This window comes from Pongo abelii, chromosome 6 (genome assembly GCF_028885655.2).
Source record: "Pongo abelii isolate AG06213 chromosome 6, NHGRI_mPonAbe1-v2.0_pri, whole genome shotgun sequence".
Lineage (NCBI taxonomy): Eukaryota > Metazoa > Chordata > Mammalia > Primates > Hominidae > Pongo > Pongo abelii.
In genome coordinates, this window is record NC_071991.2 from 88,140,402 (window position 1) to 88,162,284 (window position 21,883).

General features: G+C 38.5%; 1 long non-coding RNA gene across 3 annotated transcripts in view; it reads right to left on the reverse strand.

The window, feature by feature from the left end:
• Positions 1–21,642, reverse strand: part of LOC112134302 (uncharacterized) — an 85,918-nt gene extending 64,276 nt beyond the window's left edge. For 2 of the 3 annotated variants that reach the window (XR_010140890.1, XR_008527141.1), the window contains exon 1: positions 584–21,642. This is a non-coding gene — a long non-coding RNA (uncharacterized LOC112134302). The remainder of the gene's footprint in view (positions 1–583) is intronic. The other variant, XR_010140891.1, reaches the window with a different exon arrangement.
• Between the last annotated feature and the right edge of the window lie 241 nt (positions 21,643–21,883).

Sequence of the window (21,883 nt, forward strand, 5' to 3'; positions counted from 1 at the left end):
CTTAGAGATATAGTCCTATCTTGCTACCTTGAAATGATAATAAATAACAACCACTCTTACAGTGAAGCAGTGTCAGAGGGCTACAATGGGAAGCCAAAGTAATATTAATAGTCCCAAAGTCATACATCAAGCAAATACGAAAGTTCTCTGGAGAAAGATGCTCGTAGCATAAATAATCAAGAACAGGAGACTGTACCTCTGGTAAATAGTGCTCTTTGTGAAGTGGCATAAACAGAACAGGTTTTAGAAGCATTGATAATTTTAATCCCTACACTAATTTTTGATGTATGGTAATAAATATTTTAAGAGTTACATTATTAGGTTCATTTAATCACCACACAGTTTGTGAAAAAGCAAAGATTTGGAAAAATTTGATTCACATAACCACATTTAAAATTATTTTGCTTGTATTAAAGGATTTATAAAATCAATATATCTGCAAGTTAATGAATATATCTGTCCTGTAAGTGTATCTTCCTTTCTTTTATTTCTCACTATCCCAAGCTTTCCTGCTCCCCAATACACACACACACGAACACACACCATGATATCAAAAACAAGTAGTATTTCTTTGCAACTTTACCTGGTAAATTTTCTGCTTTCTGGCAATCTAGTTACAATAACTCTGTTTTCTGTTTTTGCTACCTAGAAAAAATCCAAAGGAAACTGTGTTTCATTGATTCATAAAACCACTGCTAAGCTTATAAACTTCTCTTTAAATTTCTCTCTAAATTTCTCTTTTTCATTCAAATCTCACTGAACATAAATTGGTTAAAGAAGAAGGGAATCATAGTGAAGCTTCATGGAAATAGCCACCTTTTCCTCATTCATTGCAAATAGGAATGTGATCAAATCTGCACTTTCACTTAAGCCTAGGAAGACAAATTTTCCCAGATCTAATGGCTTATAAAGGATTTTTACTATTGTGCTGGAGAAGAACAAATGGCATACAATACACTCTGATTTAGGGGAATTAGAGAGTATGACATTCTAGGAGAGAACATTCCAACCTGTGAGCTTGTCAAAGCTGACCACTGCAGAGTTGTTCAAAGAGGAAGCCTGTTTTTGCTCTATTTCTTGTTCAGTGTCTCTTAACAGCTCACAATTTCTACAGAGAATTCTTAAGGAAAAAGACTTCAGTGAGTATAAAAAATAATTAAAGACTATTTTAGCTTGGGTCCCCCAAGAAACAGATCCTGAGGCAAGGATTTAAGTGAACATTTATTTGGGAGGTTCAGGAAACTCCAGTAGCAGAGTAGGAAAGAGATACAGGGAAAGGAAGGCAACCAATGGGGAGTAAGCTGGCAAGCAAATGTGTTGGTTAGTTTCTGCTGCATAACAAACCACTCCATCACTTACTGACTTTAAAAACAAACATGTATAGTCTCTCTCACTTCTGTGAGTCAGGTAGTTCTTCCTATCTGGACTGTCTCAGCTGATATCTACATTCAGCTGGACACTCTACCAGGTCTACTTGTCTTCAATGGCCAGGCGCATGTCTAATGGTTGGTCTAGGTGGCTTTAGTTGGAATAGCTGGTCTCTCAGTCTCCATCTCTCATCCTCCAACAGGCTAGCTTGGACTCCTTTAGGGGGCAGTCTCAGGTTCCAGAAAACAAGCCCCAACAGGCAAGCACTTTTCAAGTCTCTGATTGGGTCATGTTTGCTAATCTCCCCATGAACAAAGCAAGTCCATCTGGATTCAAGGTTGAGGAAATGTACTGTATGTTTTGATGGGGCATCTGCAATATCACATGACAGGCAGGAGGAGAATTTGTGGTTAGTTTATAATTCACCACAACCACCTGCCATACTGGGTTATTGGAATTTAATCTGGCAGGGAAATTATAAATTATGTTTCAGAATTAATCCATGTAATCCTAGGAATGAGGAAACTGAGATATTTATATATGAGTCTTATTAGTGATTGAAGGACTGTTTCAAGATTGTTAACACCTGAGCAATTCTGGCCAACTGCACAGGAGCAGCCAGAGTGGTTCAGGAACAGACCTCAGGCACACCGATGCAGACATTGGCAGTTGGACGTCTTCTGGAGCAACAAGAAATAATAAGTCCTGAGGATAATAATGAGGCCTTGTTTGTAAATGATACAACATTTACTATTCAAAATAATTCAGCCATCTAAGGCAGATCGCTTCAAATAGTTCATGTTTAATTCTAACTCTACTTTGTTTGATTGTTTAAGTCTTAAGACAGTAAAATGCCAGAAAAGTGGCATGCAATACCCCTTACCTGTTTTGTGGTTGAAAGAATGGCATAGTCACTCTCTGGACCCCAGTATGCAGAGACTTGCCAACAGAAAACATCTAACTGAGACTTCAAACTAAAAATTAGCTTGTTTAATAAACACTATCCAGTGTTCATGGATACTGTTTCTCTTCACATCCAGGAAAATGAACTATAAGCTAGCCTAACTTTAGACAGTGGTCACACTGCATCTTTTTACCACACTGATGATTAAGGAACAAGGCAAATATTTTCTAAAATGGAATTACCAGAAAAGGACAGTGATAACATTATTTCAATCACTTGAACCAGATGTTACCAAAGACTCAAGTCTATAGTGTGATGTTATCAATGTAAAATTTTTTTGTTTACAAAATACTTCTGTTTAGTATAGTGAAAGGTGGCACAGTGTAGTGGTCAAGGTCATGAACTCTGAAGTCAGATGCTTGGGTTGGAATCCCATCTGGCCACTTACCAGTTATGTCAACTTGGACAATTTACTTAAGATCTCAAGGCCTCCATTTTTCCATCTGTAAAATGGGGATGATAATGTTTCCTATCCCAAAGAATTGTAGTAAGGATCAATACATATAATACTCTTAGAACAAAACTGGGCAATATGGTAAATACTAGCTATTTTTAGTAGTGAATTACCATTCCCACATACTGGCTCATGCTCTATTATTAGCTTGAGTTAACAAGAATTATTTGTAACCAGAAGTATGCTGAGAAAAAATTATACAGATATACTTTAATTACACCCAGATGTTAGTTAATACCTTGGGGAAATTAGACTCTGTAAAAATTAGAAGCAAGTGGTTCCTGACCTCAGTGGATTTAAAGTTTTTTCTCAGTGACTCTTAGTAAAAAATAAATGTTCCATTGCACACAAACACCCACTTACAATACCCATATCCACACCCACACATACATACAACTAAGAAAGTTTCATGAAGCAGTACTCATGATGTTTTCTACTCTCTTCTATTTCAGTTTGTTAAAATGTTTGCAGTAATCTATTATTAATTTCACCATCATGACCTACAATTTTGAAAATACTATGTAACCAATTCTTACAATGAGACAATTACTTGGGGGAAAATATCTGCTCTTCTCATTTCCAGCCAATCTTAAGCTCAGTTCTGCCCTATAGTACTAGCATCAAACTGTTACGGGATCTCTGGAGTGTTGAGTGTTGATGTTTCTAGCTGGAAACCTCTGTGTGGCCGTGGTGCCTTTGCCCAAGTTCTTGTCCTGTGTCCAGGAAGAATGAAGTACAATACAAGTGAAGGGTGAAGAACAACAGTTTTATTTAGTGTTAGAACAGCTCAGAGGAATGGGTAGCTCCTCTCTGTAGGCAGGTTGTCCAGTAGAGTGTTCAGCTCTCTGCAGAGAGGTGGCCCTGGAGGGTAGCTCCTCTCTGCAGGCAGGTCTCCTCTGCTAGTCCTCCCATCCTCTCTAGCTATAAGCAGAGAAGGCACTCCTCTCTGCACCTGGTCGTCCTGTCCTGTCCTTTCTCTGCCGTCTTCATTCTCTGACCATCCTCTGCCCTGCTCTGGCTGAGCCCAGTGCTTTTATGGGCCTCAGAGGGGAGGAAGTGCTCAGATTGGTCCATGAGCGGCCACGGGTGGGCCCAGAAGAGGCAGGAGTCCCCACTCTAGTCTGCAGGACTGGCAGCCTGGCTCCCAGCCTTCAGGCCCTCCCTAGCCTGAAGGTGGGGCCTTACTAGGGACCTGCCCCCTTCCAGCCAGGAATCAACCTGCCCCCTGCTGTCATTCATGGCCCCTGACATTGGCCCTGACTCCCGCTCCAAGATCGGAGCAGGTGCCTGGGGAGTGGAGAGAGGCCAGCAGTGGGAGCAGACACCCTCGAGCTTGCAAGAAGTTGAGGGCCCTTTCTGCGGTCCCCGACGGTGCAGGCTGCAGGCCGCAGCTGCACCCAGGAGCTCCTGCCCAGCCAACTTGGAAGGGGCAGGGCTCCCGAGCTTGTCCCAGACTCCTGCCTGCTTCCTGGAGTGGGAGGCCCAGGTCTGCAGCCACAGGTGGGGCGGCTGCAGCTGCACCAGGGAAAGCAGATCCTGCCTGTTCCCAACTCCCACAAGAGCACAGGGAGGCTCGATCCTCAGCTGCAGTCCCTCCTGGGTGGAGCTACTGCTTGCTCCCTAGAGCAGGAGGCCTGGGTCTGCAGCTGCAGTTTGGGTGGCTGCAGAAGCATGGGGAGCTCCCATCCCAATTCAGAAGGGGCAGGGCTCTCACTGGCTCCATGGAGTGTGCACCCCTATCCATGATTCCCTGCTGCAGCCCATGGGCATCATGGCAGCAGCCACTGCCATCAAAACTCTAGCTTGGTATGAAGGGAAACAGAGACTCTTCCAGACCTTCTTGCATATTTCCAACTTCATTAGACTACCCTGATCTGTAATCCTGGTGTCAACTATTCACCATTCTCAGCACTTTTCTGACCATGCAGAACATGGGAAAGTAAAGGCCTCTCTATGACCTAAAGTTCTTCTGCCTATTATGGACATGGGAGGCATGAGGTTATAGCAAGAGGGGGTCATTAAACCTCTGGGAGCTAAGAAGAGCCGAGCCCCAGAACAGAAATAACAACCCCTGCCCTTTTATCCAATTTGTGGCCAAAGCAGCACACAGCACAGCATCTGATTTAATCCTTGACAATTAAACATATTCCAAGGTTTTAGGCGTTGACATTTTGTACGGACATCAGATGCCAGGCCAGATTAAGTGTATTTGTATATAAATAGTACTTATAGCATGAGATCCCTTGAAATATGGTGGACCTGCCTGTTCATCTTTTTCTACTCATGCCAAATGTATGTCTGCAAGTTCTATCTTTAGTCATGATTCCCATTTCTTATATTCCTTAAGGTAGCTCTGCTCTTTGATTTTCATAATTGATGGGTTGAATTAGAGACAGAGAACTTTCACCTCAAAAAACAGTATTAAATAAGAGTTCTGGAGATGGATGGTGGTGAAGGTTGTACAACAATGTGCATGAACTTAGTGCCATTCATCTGTACACTTAAAAACAATTAAAATGGTAAATTTGTTACGTGTATTTTGCCACAATTTAAAAACAAATTTTAAAAAGGTATTAAATAGAAGTTCTTTTGAATTCATACCTTCTCGTTCTTCATCTGAACTTTTGATTCATAAGCAGGTACCATATTTTATAGTTTGTTAAGTCAAGTAAAATTTAGTTATTTAGATCTTTGAATCTGTTATTCATCACCACTTCCTGATTTTTGTGGTCATAGGGAATAACCAGAGAAAACAGAAACACCCTCTCAATCTCTTACTGGATGAAAGTTTCCATACGCCCCATCACCTTACCACTGGTAAAGTTCTCCATAATGAACATGTATCCATAAACAGACTGATATTTTTACAAATTCCAGAGTTGATATATTGAATTTTGTGGCAAAAATCTACCAATCTACTCAAATTGGGCAGTTAAAACTAATTTTAAAATATCTTTTAGGGGAACAGCAGATACTGGGGCCTACTCGAGGGTGGAAGGTGGAAGGAAGTAGAGGATCAGAAAAAAATATACCTATTGGGTACTATGCTTAATATTAATACCTGGGTGGTAAAATAATCTGTACATCAAACCCCCTATGTACAGACACAAGTTTACCTATATAACAAGCCTGAACATGTACCCCTGAACCTAAAATAAAAGTTAAAAGAAACAATATATCCCTTTAAATAATTAAATAAATACACTATTCCAGAAAATATGAAAATGAAAGATTTGCTCAACAATTTCTGCTTGGATATTCTGAAAAAACTAAAGAAAACAAGAACATTTGATTTGGGTGCCTCTGTTAAATGAGGCATAGTTTGTAAGCAGGGCCTTGAAGAAAACCAGGAGAGCAGTTCATTTAAAATGTGTCTCACATTGACCTTGTGAGCCATCCCTTCAGCATCTTTAATAAAAGAACACTGTAAATAAGTATGCTCCCTTACCCTTGAGTTTTGATGGCCTTAGAAGCCACTCAAGCTTCACCTTTGAGGCTAATGTGTCATCAGAATCTATTTCCAGTCATGTGTGGATAGTTTTGTTGCAGCTTCCAATTACCATAGTATATATGCTTCTCTCTCATGTTCATCTTATTCTCCAAAGCAAACACTCTACTTACTAAGCACAAAGTTACTTCATATAAGATTTACTTTAATTTTTTTTAACTTTAGGCTTTTTTCCCAGTGCTTGAATAATGCATTTAGCATATCAGTCTTAGTTCCAGACTTGAAATCGACCTCATCCAAACATAATCGCATGATAGCCACCCTTGTATTCTACCTCAGCCCTCTTGATTTCCCAAATAATTGATTATATAGGAAACACAGTATTACTTAAGGGATGAGGAAACACACTTAAAATTTAGGCTAACTACGTGAATATCTGTTTTTGTAATGAACTAACCTGGTTAAGCTAAAGGCATTAAAGAGGGCATATTTTCGCACTGTCCTCTTCTAGTACCAAAATGAATTTCTAGACAAAAATGGCAAAAAAAAAAAAGTTTCTATTCAAGAATTCTGTAGTTCTGGTCTATGGTATACAATGACTGTACTACAAGTAGTTAAAGAGAGACAGTCAAATATACCTAGAATTCCAAGGACAAAGCAATGCAAACAGCCCTGGCTACATCATATTTTATGTAACTACCAATGATCAAATTACAATCAACACAAAGAAGTTAAAATTTTGCCAAAAGAGATTTTAGGATTAACATAAAAATCAAAAGATGAAGAAGATTTATAGTGCACACCTCGAAGTATAAACCTTTTTATAAATAAGGGAATCGCAGCTTTGGAGCCCTGGATTCTTTCCTTTCATCTAGCTTTAGTTGGTTTCCCTTAGTTAAGGAAGTATAGCTTATCCAAAATGTTAGTGGCATTTCATTTGCTTTAAGTAAAGAATGATGAAATAGCCAACAAGGGTAAAAGATATCAAATGTATTTCATCTCTTGGCCAATTCATATTCCTTTAATTTTTGGATACTCCTCCTGAAACCTTTTAGGCCCACATCCAGGAATCCTTTCCAAATGACTCCTATATATCAAATTCTTATTATTACTATAGTCTACTCTGCTTAATCTAGTGACTTCCAAGAACGATTGCTTTTTCAACTTCCAATTCTGACACTGATTATCACTAACACCTCCTCCCACTCAATTTAAGAGGAAGAAATAGAACAGGATTAGAAAAGTAAGAAGAGGAAGGGAAAGGTAAAAACATGTGAGGAAACTAATGAAAGGAAAAAATAGGTAAAGTCATTCTTAAAATGAGGCAAAATACCTGATTCCATTCTTTTCTTTTTCCCCAATTTGCTAAATTCAGTAGCCATGTACTGAAAAATTCTCTAATAATAATTGCCAACATCTACTGGGAACCTTGCAAATATCTCATTTAGTACAACTCTGTGATATGTTAATATTCCATTTCACAGTCAAAGAAACTGAGGCACAGAGAAGCTAAGTAACTTACCCCAGTCACACAGCTAGTAAGTAGCAGATCCAGAATTCAACCCAACTAATGTAGTTCTGGAGCCCATATTTTTACCCACTGTTATGTTGCTTTTCTACATAAGAGGATATACTAATCACACCACTGTAGGTTCCATTACAATACCACGCACTCATGGGAAAGGGAGCACCTAGGGACTCATTCCTTAAATAAGCACTTATGATGAACAGTCTCAATGCCATGCCCTACTTGTCACCACTGGAAAGGACCACAAAAATGAATAAATCATGGTCCAAGCCTTAGATACATTCACAGTCTGGTGAAGAACACATTATTCCAACACAGTTAAAACAGTCCTTGTAAAGCTGTGTCTAAAGTGCCATTGAGGATACGGTGGGAGAGGGTGATGACTAGCTTCTTGCAGAATGTCAGGAAGATGTCACACACAAGGTGATAAATGATCAAAGTTTTTTAAAGAACAAGTAGGAGTCTTGTTCTTTAGAACAAGTCTTGTTCTTTAGAAAATAGGAAAGGCAAAAGGATTAAGTAGGTATCCATGTTTTACATATTAATAATGAAGATTTATTTGTTAATAATTTTTGTTTTTATAGCTATACACAAGGCTTTATGCTGGGCATATGGAAGATTTAAAAATAAATAAAGTATAATCTCTTCTTTCCATAAATTTATAATCTATGAGGGAAATAGCACACCAATGAATATTACAAGGCTCTATGTTTTTGTTAAAGTGCTTTAAGAATTCTAGGGGAAAACCTTTTAGATGGTTTAGGAGCTTCTTAGTGTGAATCCAGAGAATTCTGGGATACTGATGCCTACTCTGCTTCTACAGCCCTGAGTTCAAGAATGTGGTTGGATCAGCTGAATTAGTCTCAAGAGTCTCAGAGTAATGAACGAATGTACTGCCACAATTGTATTGTTTCATCAAATAATGCTGAGGTTGAAGAGGTATACCTGGACCAAGTGAAAAAGTACCAAGCACATATGCAGACTAGACAATGTATAAGACTTCTCTAGCCTTATACATAAGCATTGGGCACGGAAGGGGACAAGTTACACTTGCAGAAGGACTTGTAATCTGTGCTCATAATTGTGTAACCCCTGGCTAGATAAAGTCATAGGAAGTTTGAATATTTGTCTCAGATGATGCTGCTGATCTTGCTATCATTTATCAAAACAGTGTTTTCTACTGCATTCTTACTATGAGTAAAATGCATTTTATGTACTCAAAGGGTATTTATGTCTTGTCTTTCTGTCAATCCAAGCCTGCTAATGACATTTTTTTTAGTATGACAGTTGGACAAGGAGTTTAACAAATTACATAGGAGTTCAGAAACAGAGGCTACTGTTGATTAAATAATCAGAGAGTTCTTGAAGGAAGTAGCATTGGAGTTATGATTGATTGAATCTATCATCAATCAAGATTTCAGTCTGACTCATCCCCTTTCTGATTGGTACATTCACTTATTAGATAAGTTAAAATATTCAAAAATAAAAGAGGTCAATCTTGCTGGCCTAGAAGTCTTCCTGCCCTTCACAAGGACTAATTTTACAATTTATCTATAAAGAGAAAATTCTTAATTTCCTCATTCCCATGTTCTTAGAGGTATCTTACCAGACTGACCAAGTATGTCAATAATAACAATAAACATCTATTGCATAGTTCTCTTCCATTTACCTAGTATATTTTCATAATATAATCTCATTTGATTCCTCCAGTAATCACGTGAAGTATTAGTCAAGTTCAGTGACTTGCCCCAAGCCACATAGCTAGTAAGTAGGGGAGTCAGTTTTTCTCTGTTACCCCACCATGAAGCCTGTATTCATCTGTTCTCACATTGCTATAAAGAAATACCTGAAACTGGGTAATTTATAAAGAAAAGAGGTTTAATTGACTCATAGTTCTGTAGGTTGTGCAGGATGCATAGTGGCTTCTGCTCAACCTCTGGGGAGGCATCAGGAAACTTTCAATCATGGCAGAAGGCGAAGGGGAAGCAAATACATCTTACAGGGCCAGAGCAGGAGCAAGAGAGAGTGGGAGAGGTACCACACACTTTTAAACAACCAGATTTCACGAGAACTCACAAATGTGACTACATCAACAAGATGGGATGGTGTTATACTATGAGAAACCAACCCCATAATCCAATCACCTCCCACCAGGCCCCATTTCCAACATTGAGGATTACATTTCAACATGAGATTTGGGTGGGGACATAGATCTAAACCATATCAGAGCCCTAGTTTTGAATGAACCTATTTTGGAAACTCCTCTCAACTCACAAACTATTAGCCTCCTCTCCTTTCACTGAAAATCACCCTCCCTGTCATCTTTCAGGGATGCCCAGCCTGGGCAGCCAAGTTGTACCACATAACATCTCCACTCAGGCGTCTGGTAATTGGGGCTCAAGTATACACTGAACCAAGATAAAAAAAAAAAAATCAGATTTTCTAAAGAAAGACTTTGGGAATTGGTACTGAGATATGGAGAGTTTGTCTCTCCATATTCCAGGAAATAAAGCTTGTGAATTTAGGAGCTATGAATGGCTACATTCCACCCTAAGAACAAATGTTAGAGAAAGAGTCCACAGAGAGAAGGGTGAAGCAAAAACACAAGAAAATCAAGGAGCAAACGCAAGAAGAGTACTCAGTGACTTTGCAGTCCCTGTTCCCATCCTTTGATATGTAACTACATTCTTAGCACTGTGTCTCATTTCCTTTCATCTAGCTTTAGTTGGTTTCCCTTAGTTAAAGCCAGGGTCTTAAATACTAACATTTTAGAATCTGTATAGGACCAGTTAATATTAGCCCATTCACTAGGATACAGTGGCCAAAAGGAAAAAAAAAAATCTGTATAGGACCAGTTAATATTAGCCCATTCACTAGGATACAGTGGCCAAAAGGAAAAAAAAAAGTGAAAGAGGAAGGGAGGAAAGTAGAGGAGGTTATTTTCTATACCTGTTGTCGATAGCTGCAAACCCTCAAAACTCCTCCCCATTCTGCTCCACTGGAGGAAAGAGAGTAGTTTCAAGGCCTGGGTTTCAAATGAGGTATGCATGTGCTTGGTACAGGAACAGTAGATTTGTTGGCAGTTTTGTTTGTTTGTTTGTTGTTTGTTTTTCCAGACTAGTCTTAACAGTGTGTTTGGAAAATAAACCAGGGAGTAGTGTATAGGATAGAATAGGATTGGGAGGGAACAGGGAAAGGACAGATAAGAGGAATCAGGAATGAGAATGAGGCTTGACAAAGAAAAGGCTGTACAATTAGAAAGAGAAAACAGAATGGAAAATGCTGAGAATGTAGACTGGATAAACTCAGTGAACAATTATGTGAGATAGTGGGAGAAAGAGTCAAAGATAACTGTCCCAAGTCTGGGGCCTGATGACTAGAAGCATGATAAGACCAGTAACTAAAACCTGAAATTAGGAGGAGGACTGGTATAAATAAGGAGGCATCTGCCTAGCATTGGTGAAAATGTCTATCAGCCCAGGAGGAAAGAAGACTCAAAGTACAGATATGCGATTTGTTCAATGGGCCGACAGTTGACATGAGCTTAAGTCTGTACCAAGAGAGGAAAAGAAAGACAAAAACAAACCCTTGAGGAGGGTCCACGTTTAGGAATAAATAGATGGTGGAAATACAACTAAAAACCCACACAAAAAGCAGAGGAGATCAGGACAGCACACACTGGTGATGTTAAGGAGTTATATATGGAGAGTGTGGTCACTGTTTTAAGCACCTCAGAGAGGTCGGAAAATTAAGTTTGAGAATAGTCAACAAAATTCACAATTGAAAAATGACTGAGCATTTTCAGTAGCTTGATGAGAGAGAACATCGGATTAGAAAGGAGAAGTCTTTCAAATAAATTAGGAGAAGAAAAGCAGAAAAGAGAGGACTGACCGTAAGCTTTTTTGTTTTTTTCTTTTTCCTTTTTTTGATATTGGAGATCTGATTGTGGCAATAGGGGGTTTCAGGAGAAAGGACCAGTGAACCCAGAGTTTGAAAATGCTTAAAAGAGAGTAAAATTGGTAGAAACAGGATTCTGGAAGGGGATCTGAGGAGGAAAGTGATCCTGAGGAGGAAAATCTGGTTTGGAGAAGAACATAGTTGACAGCACGATGTCTTCCAGCCTCTCTGTAAAGTTACAAAACGGGTCTATTGAGAAGGCTGATAGTGTTAGCTTGTAAACCAACAGTCCACAGCACATGCCTAGCAGATAGTCAGCATTTAACAAATGTTGTTGAATGAACATGATTCTGCTACTCAAACATTCATATGTAAATATGTACATAGATTTTATTACTGGTAGTTTTAAAAAACTAGTTCATAAAAGAAAGAGCATTCTGCAGTCGTTAGCCCTAAAGAGAGGCAAAAATAATCAGCTTTGCTTGCCTTGAACATAAGGAGTGCAATTACATGACATATCAGAGTTAATCCAGCCACACCTATACACTCAGAAAGCCATTCCATCAGCAGAATCATTTGCCATTATGAAAAGCACAGTAATACAAATACAGAGCACTTTCATTTCCGTAAAGGAAATTCCATGACACTTTCTACATGATCTTCCTTCCTCTATTGCCTCTCTTGTCTTATAAAATGACTTTGTGCCTTCCAGCGCTAACATTCTGAGGGTAGCATGCTTCTTTTCATTTCCAGTGACAAATCAAATACAGTAGGTCAATATATGAGAAAGGCAGAGTAAAGATTTTCACACATGCAAAACCAAAATTGACAGCTGCCAATGATTGATGATTATAACCTAGTGCACTCTTTGGCAGAAAAGCTAATAAGTTTTGTTCAATGTGATAGCAAAAGAGTTGTTACATATAATACAAATAAAATGTAAAGTAATTAAAAAAAAAACAACGAAAGCTTGGCTCATTTTGGAAAATGGAAACATTACTTATTGTCATTCACTTATGCCCTTGAAAGGAAATGTGCTAAATAACCCAGTCTTCTGAATGAGTAAATGATTTACTGCCCTCAGATCTTAGTTGTCGTTCTGTCTAAGAACTAAGGCAAAAGTTCTTAAGTTTTTCTGTGCCATAAACCTCTTTGGCAGTCTGGTGAAGCCTATGGAGTCCTCGGAATAATGCTTAGAAATGCATAAAATAGGTTTACAAAAGCAACAAAATAATTAATTTAAATTGTAATTGAAAAGCAATTTAAATACAGCTATCAGAGTCTTAAAGGAAAGTTTTCTTATATAATAATATGCAAATTCTTTGTTAATATATTAAATAACTACTATAATTTCAGTATGGTAATTAGCATGTATAATATTTCAAGACAACTATACCCTGTGAGGAAATTTTAAAAAATCAGTAGAGGTTTCTAGTGTGACAGAGTCACAGGTATATACTAACACAATGTAGTACTCCATGGCTCTGTGGTTTAGAGCCTACTTTTATAGTTGGAAGAAATTCTCATTTTCAGTTTGAGCTTAATAAATATTCCCCTCCCCCCACATCTGAATACACAGACTCCAGATTAAGAACTCTTGGTTGTACCTTTTAGAAAAACTACAACTATAATTACTGTTCACCAACTGTGATTACTGACAAAATGAACACAAGCTTTCACTTTCTAGAACTATTAAGACCACTGAGAATTCAGAGAGCGCAGAAATAGAACTGTGGCTGCAGCTGACAAGGGGAAGATTAAAGTCCACGAATGTGAAGAATCTCTGATACACTCTGAGAAGTAACATTCAATAAATTCACCATAAAACTGACTCCCAGAAGAGCCCTGGAGAAAAACGGGTGTAGGGGAGTTCCTTCAGTTATCCCAGCACAACATGGTTTTCTCTCTGTGTCCTGAAAACCCATAATGTTCAAATAGCAATCTCAGGTCTCTAAGATCATGTTGCTAAGCATGTTTTCTCTCTGCACTACTTTCATTAAAACTTCTCTAGAAGGCTCCAGATTTTCCACAAAAAAAAAGATTTTAGTTTTACCAAAATCCTAAGTTGGTCATTGTTCATTAAAATATTACTAAACATATGATAACAATAGGAATTTTATAGTAAGTTTATATGTAAAGCACACATGGAGTATTTAAAAAGCAAAACCACAGAAGTGCAGATTAGTCTTTATTTATTTAGTTGTTTCTGAGTTGTTTTTACTATAAAGGGTGAGAGAAATAATCCTTAACACAGCCAAAGTGTACATTTTGTCATGCACATCCGTGTGAAGAGAGTCCACCAAACAGGGTTTGTGTGAGCAACAAGGCTGTTTATTTCACCTGGGCGCAGGTGGGCTGAGTCCGAAAAAGGAGCCAGCAAAGGGTGGTGGGATTATCATTAGTTCTTATAGGTTTGGGATAGGCATACAAAGTACATTCGCAAGGGCGGGGAGAATATTACAAAGTACCTTCTTAAGGGTGGGGGGTGCAGAATATATCTTATCAGTTAGGGTGGGGCAGGAACAAATCACAATGGTGGAATGTCATCAGTTAAGGCTATTCCCACTTCTTTTGTGGATCTTCAGTTGCTTCAGGCCATCTGGATATATATATGGAGCTTACAGGGGATATGATGGCTTAGCTTGGGCTCAGATGCGTGACACATTTGATGATATATGACAGAAAATAACCATAAAGGATACAATGGTCAGTAATAGGAGAGCATCTTCATGGCATTACTTAAGCCGGAACTTGTTATTTCCTCACCTATAACCAGGTATATTCACTTCCTAAAGCTACTGTAACAAATTACCACAAAATTGGTGGCTTAAAACAACAAAAATTTATTCTCTTACAGTTTTAGAGGCCAGAAGTCCAAAATCAAGATGCCTTCAGGGTTGGCTCCCTCTGGAAGCTTGGAGGGGCAATCTCTCCCATGCCTCACTCCAACTTTTCGGTGTCTGCCAGCAAGCCTTGACATTCTTTGCCTTGGGGCTACAAAAATCTAACCTCTGACTCTGTCTTCACATGGCCTTTTCTCTATGTCTCTGTATCTCAAATTTCCCTCTCCTTTCTCTTATAAGGACACCACTTATTGGATTTAGGGCCACTTTACATACAGAATTATTTCATCTCAAAATCCTTAACTAGTAACATCTGCAAAGACCCTGTTTCCAAATCAGGTCACATTCACAGCTACCAAGGGTTAGTGCTTAGACATTTCTTTTTGAGGGACACAATTTAACCTACTATAACAAAGATTCCTAAACTCCCACATATTCTAGCTACCGAAACTTTACTAAAAGATGATCCAACACAAAGCACAAAGCACTTATTTTTCTTACAGCCAGTGTAAAAGGGAAATAAATCTTGAGACCCCAAACGCATTAACCCAAAGGGAAAAGTCAAGCTGGGAACTGGGTCATGCAAACCTGCCTCCCCTTTTTGGTTCCCAAATAAGATGGCTACAAGATGAAAAACTACACACCTCCCTCATATTTTGCCCACAGGAAATTCCTAATGAGCTCCAAGATGTTTACCCTAAAGCATTTCTGTTAAAATTCACCAAGGCAATGTAAACTGATAGCTTATCTTTACAGATGCATTTACCCCTCTGCTCACCTGGCACAAATGCATATCTGATTGTTCCCCTGCCCCATTTGTGTTTGTTATCTTACGTAAAAATGCAGATTCCTTGAACCCTGCCCTATCTATGTTACCTTATGTAAAAATGCAGATTCACAGAACCAGACAAAGCCATGAATGACTATTTTCCCCCTACTCATCTCCTACATGAAAAAATGTGTACTTCTTGGCTAGGCACAGTGGCTCTTGCCTGTAATCTCAGCACTTTAGGAGACCAAGGCAGGCAGATCATATGAGCCCAGGAGTTAGACACCAGCCTGGCCAACATGGCAAAACCCTGTCTCTACTAAAAATACAAAAATTAGCCTGGCATGGTGGTGCACGTCTGTCATCCCAGCTACTTAGCAGGCTGAGGCATGAGAATCACTTGAACCCGGGAGGTGGAGGTTTCAGTAAGCCAAGATCACACCACTGCACTCTAGGCTGGGCATCCGAGTAAGACGGAGTAAGACTCTATCTCAAAGAAAAGAAAAAAGAAAATTGTGTACTTCCCAATATCCCTCCCTTACCTCTTTAAATTTAAAGCCCGCAAAATCATCTTCGGAGAAAGGCATAGACCTGTCTCCAGGGCTTGTCCTTAACTTTGGCAAATAAATCTCCTAAAATGATTAAGACTGGTCTCATTATTTTTCTCAATTGACAACACTATTAGTAGATAATACTATTTTTTAAAACTGCACATAATTACTGACATTTGTAGATCTGTACAAAAATCATAGGGAACATATGTAGCTACAGAATAAAAATGGAGTTGGTATAATCTGTAGCTAAGACAGAAAGTTAAAGTATTTTAGGGGTTTAACTCTGAGAAATTATAGACACAAACCAGGAATTCCCAGCAATTACCTCTGAAATCAGATGTGTCTAGACCAGCACCGAAGGGTGTGGGTCACTCTAGGGTATAAAAACAAGATAAATACAGACATCCCTTTAGTCACAACTGCCTAAGGGTGTTCCCAATTCTCTAGCGAAATAGGCTAAGTATCACCCAACCCATACTGGAGATATTACTGAAGGGTTTAAAATATGTTGTCTATATTTATGCTTAAATTAACTCTTTGTGTTTTAAATAATTTATAGTTCATCTACCGGCATGTAGCTAATTCTTCTAAACGAATGTTTTTATGTTTACAATTAACCTAAAATAATTGGAGAAAAGATTTAATGTAACACAAAGGAAAAAATGGCATCTGAACTAGGAACAGCCACTAATACTGGCAGTCACATTCTTCAGAAAGGGCAGACCGCATGATGCCCAAATATGGATATTCATTTTTTGATCCAACACTTTTCACATATCTTAAGATTTTTAAAGCTAGGGGCCAATGTATGATAGTGTGGCCTTTATCCACACATCCAACTTCATAAATATTTCCATGTCTTCAAAATAGAAAGCATATTGTCATCCAAAAATCAGAAGTATACATGCAAAGGTGTAAATATTTTATCAATCTATCTGTTCATTGTATTTAGTGATATTATGCAGTGCTTTATAGATGTATAGTCCTTCTGAGATGTACTATTATACACAGAAGAATACTATGTCTTTCTAGGAAGGATTCTGTTTTATTCTTCTTAGGTAGCTCCCACAATGCCTAGCATAGTTCTTGGTAAATCCGCAATCAATGGTAGTGCCCAGATTTCCTAATACTTCCTATAAATAATTGTTCCTTCTTGTGGAAAGTACCACTTACACATGAGAGGCTGCTGAAGGAATTCATGTAAGATAAACATGACTCAATATTTTTTGCATTTATAATCATACCTGCTTCACAAGGCTGTTGCTTAAATAAATTAATATTTATAAAGTGTTCAGAAGAGTGTCTGGCATACAGGAAGTTCTATATAAGCACTTTTATTAGTAGTAGTGTTGTATTATAATTATTCACTACCCTTATAGAAATAGGTTTGTCTAAAGGAGTAAATACAATAATTACAATAACACATATTCTATTCAGCACTGTTGGGGAACAAAATCTTCCAAATTATTTTATTTTATTTTATTTTTTAATTTTTTTAGACAGAGTCTCACTCTGTTGCCCAGGCTGGAGTGCAGTGGCACGATCTCAGCTCACTGCAACCTCTGCCTCTCAGGTTCAAGCAATTCTCCTGCCTCAGCCTCCCTAGCAGCTGGGACTATAGGTGCCCACCACCATGCTGGGCTAATTTTTGTATTTTTAGTAGAGACGGGGTTTCACCATGTTGGCCAGGCTGATCTTGAACTCCTAACCTCAAGTGATCAGCCCATCTCAGCCTCCCAAAGTGCTGGGATTACAGGTGTGAGCCACAATGCCCAGCCCAAATCGTCCAAATCATTGACATTACTACCTTTAAATAGTCAATCCATCGGTCTATTAATATTTATTAAATATCTATTATTGTATGCCAGGCATGTTCTACAATAATAAAGAAGAGACAGTCCCTACTATCAAGAAGCTTATACTCAAGTGAAAAATGAAACAAAACAAAACATGAACACATCAATAAAAAATAAGATACTTTCATAATATGAAAAAAAAATAAAATTGTGTAATGAGACATATAGGGCCTGCTTGAAAAGTGGTGGAGGAAAGAGCTACTTTGAACTAAGAAGACTAGTAAAGGCCACTAGTAGGGGAAGTTTAGCTGAAACCAGAACAATGAGGTAGTCACTAGTAGATCTGAGCAAAGAGCTTTCCAAGCAGAAGCAATAGCAACCGCAACAGGCAAACATCCTGTGATAGAATGTTCAAGGTTGATGCATTAAGTCACTGTGGCACAACGTTGGATATGGCCCAGTGGAAAGGAATGAACTGACAACTGAAAAAGTGACGGAAATTGGAAGAGTGAATTGTTGTTGTTGTTGTTGTTGTTTAGACAGATTCTCTCTCTGTCACCCAGGCTGGAGCAGTGGCACAGTCTCTGCTCACTTCAGCCTCCACCTCCCAGGTTCAAGCAATTCTACTGCCTCAGCCATCCAAGAAGCTGGGATCACAGGCGTACGCCACCATGTCAGGCTAATTTTTGTATTTTTAGTGGAGGCAAGGTTTCACCATGTTGGCCAGGCTGGTCTAGAAATCCTAACCTCAAGTGACCCACCCACCTCTGTGTCCCAAAGTGCTAGGATCACAAGCATGAGCCACTGCATCTGGCCTGGAGGAGTGAATTCTTTATGATGGTATGGGGTGGGAATCCAAAGCACATCAGGAGGGAATAGCCTTAGAGCAATGAGAGTTGGAAGAGTATGTGGGCATGAATATAGTGAGCTGGTAGAACTAGAGGTGGGAAAATTAGATTATGGTGGGATCATAACCCGTGAGTGAGTGAGTGAGTGAGTGAGTGAGTGAGTGCGTGAGTAAAGGAACTAGAAGAGGTTTAAGAAATCATTCCAGAGAGTTAGAAATGGAATATGCTCCACAGATATAGTAGGATGCCACTAAGTGTAATATGCCCTGACATTTGTGGTCATGGTTTTGAAATAACTAAAGCTAGCAACAATTATTTTATTTTCTCCAGTAACATTTAGCTGCTTGGGTGAAGATGCAAAGTAGGCAGTCACTTCAATATAACTAGTGTTGAAATTTTGCCAGGCAAGGAAGTGGCAAAGAGATGGCCAAGGTAATCAAGAAACATCTGTTAAGAAAATCGTCATAACAGTATGTGAAATCACAGCTAGTAAGAAGGAAGTGAAAGAGAATGTGATGAATATGATGAATATAAAAAATAAATAACAAAGGCATGGGATTAGAAGACTTTATAAGGTTGGTAACTTGCAAGAGGGGGATAAGCAGGGTAAGTGAGCTGGACGGATAAGAGAGAATGATCAGAAAACGAGACGTTTGAAATGAAAATGGGGCAGCTGTTAGTAAGGAAAAGGTGGATGCTGTGACCATATGAGTAGCATCTAAGTGAGAAGGAAGGTGGATAAAAAAGATCAGTATCAAAAACTGACATTAGATTTTTTATTACTTTACAATCATTTGAGATCAAAATGCTATTAAGATTATTTTTACACCATTTCTTATATTATTGATGTAGACTAAACAATTTTGTTTTTTTCTGGTCATAAAGGGTGATCAATATAAAAATTAATTCTGGTATGACATATATGGTAATTTCCTCAGTATTTCCTGATTGTTTTACTCATACAGTAAGTTATCCTAGACAATTGTATTTGGAGTCCTTGAGTCTGCTTTTTAGAGTTTTCCTGTCTTTTTCCTCTGTTCCTTTCAGGCACAGGAGGCTGAAAACTAGACTTCTTAGAATTAACTAAAGCATTTCTTAGAGTCCTGAGGGCATACCTAGATTGAAGTCCACGAACTTGACTGAATCTTTTTGGATTTCTCGTGTCCTTTCCTTGGCTTCCTTCCCTCTAGACAAGTGAAGCTTTACTCTTTGAGGAGGAAAAGGGGGCACCAGGGCTGACAGAAGTCAACCACTGACAATAATAATCCTTTATTTCTAGCCAATGGATTTTGACAAGATTTGACAAATTTCTGTATTTAAATTTCTAGTGTTCAATTAAGATACTTCTCTTGCTTATGAACAATCTTCTTGTGGAATAGTCATAAAGTTAGGAATGGCCCAGGATTTAATTTCAATGTTAAAATAGTTCTGATTTGGGGTTTTAATGAATTCACATTTGAATAAAAATTTATAACCTACCTCCCCCTGCTTCTAAAGATTCTTTCCTGTGTGGCCTTTCTCATGTGTAAAATCTATGATATAATCACTGCTATACAAAATTCAAGAAAGCACAAATTAAGACTATTCCCAAATAGCCAACAGCCCAACCAAAGCAGATATCTAAAGAGGACTGGTAGAATAGCTATTTATTTTGTTTTTCTTCACTTCCTTTTTTTACTGTTAAATTTTTTTTTTTTTTTACTTAACACTAATTGATAGTACATGTCCACACCCTCTTTTCTGTAGTCATTACACACGCAAAATAAGATGACAGATCTGAGGCATCAAAACTCTTTCGGCAGCTGCTGTACAGTTCTGTTATGTGAAGAGGGAAGTCTCCACTTCCTTCTATATAATGAACGCTGCACATTCTTCCACAGACTGTTTATAACAGCTGACTCCTGGGACCTAGTAAGCAATATCTTACTACAGAGATCCTTTCCAAAAAATAAGGGCTTAGGAACTCTATTATATTTTCACAGAATGCTATTACAGACATAGGAGATATGGAGTTGGGAAAGAAGTAATTAAATGAAAACGTTATAGATTAAAAAGGAGTCTGAAAAAAAAGCAGAACCCTGGGAACAGCAAGAGATAAAGTAGCTGGAGGCATCTGGCCTTTTCTGAACAAATTTAAGCACAAACTGGCAATCAGTAGAGGCAGTTACTTGAGCATTCTGCTTTAGCTAGGGAAGCACTGGTTTAACCAATACGTTTTTGACATGAATGGTTTCAAAGATCTTATATATCTGCATACTTATTTTATAGATTTCTACCAGTCCATCATTTTCCCTTCAAACCATTCATTCACTCATTCAACACATTTATTGAGACCCTACTATGTGCCGGTCATCATTGTAAGTGGTACATATACAGTAGGGTGAAAATGACCCCAAAATATTTTCGTGCTCATGGCTCTTGAGTTCCAGAGGAAAGAAAAACACTAAATGTAATAAATAAATAAAGGACAGTATGTCGGAAAGTAATGAGTGCCATGGAAATAATGGAGAGCAGAGTAAAGGGGAGGAAGTGAAGGAGGTGGGCATGGGTGCGTGCAGTTTGATATAGGACTGCCTTGACCACTCTATTGTGAATGATCTCTAAGTTACAGTGTTAAGTGAAAAGAAGGAAGGTGTAGAAGAATGTGACTAGTAGGCTTCCACTTATATTTTTATTGCTGTTGCTGTTTTTGAGACAGGGTCTTGCTCTGTCACCCAGGCTTGAGTGCAGTGGCACGAGTATGGCTCACTGCAGCCTCAACCTCCCAGACTCAAGTGATCCTCCCACCTCATTCTCCCGAGTAACTGGGACTACAGGCATGTGCCATCACACCTGGCTAGTTTTTGTGTTTTTTGTAGAGACAGGGTCTCACCATGTTGCCCAGGCTTGTCTGGAACTCCTGGGCTAAAGCGATTTGCTCACCTTGGCCTCTCAGAGTGCTAGGATTACAGACATTAGCCACCATGCCTGGCCACCATTTGTAATTTTTAAGAACAAATATATATGCTTTTATATGCATAGTCTGTCTATGAAAGGAGCCCAATAAATCATCAACATGGCTGCCTCCAGACAAGGGAGTTCAATATCTGCAGAAAACAGCTTTTCAACATACCCCTTTTATATCTTGAATGTTGCATTAATTCTTTAAATATTTTAGTCAATTATTTAAACTAAAGTGTTATATAATGTAAAACAATCTACAGTAACTAAATCAATTGTTTAGCAAACACTCTGTGAACATAAATCATCTGTATTTGGTACTACAGAATCATCTATAGTTAATACTACCAGCATAAAAATAATATATATAATTATCTTTAAAGAAACCCCAAGAAAGAAAATAACTTTTAGCAAGTAATTTATCTTTACAGTTAGAAAATGTAGATAAAAAAGTAGCCTCATATTTTCAGTATT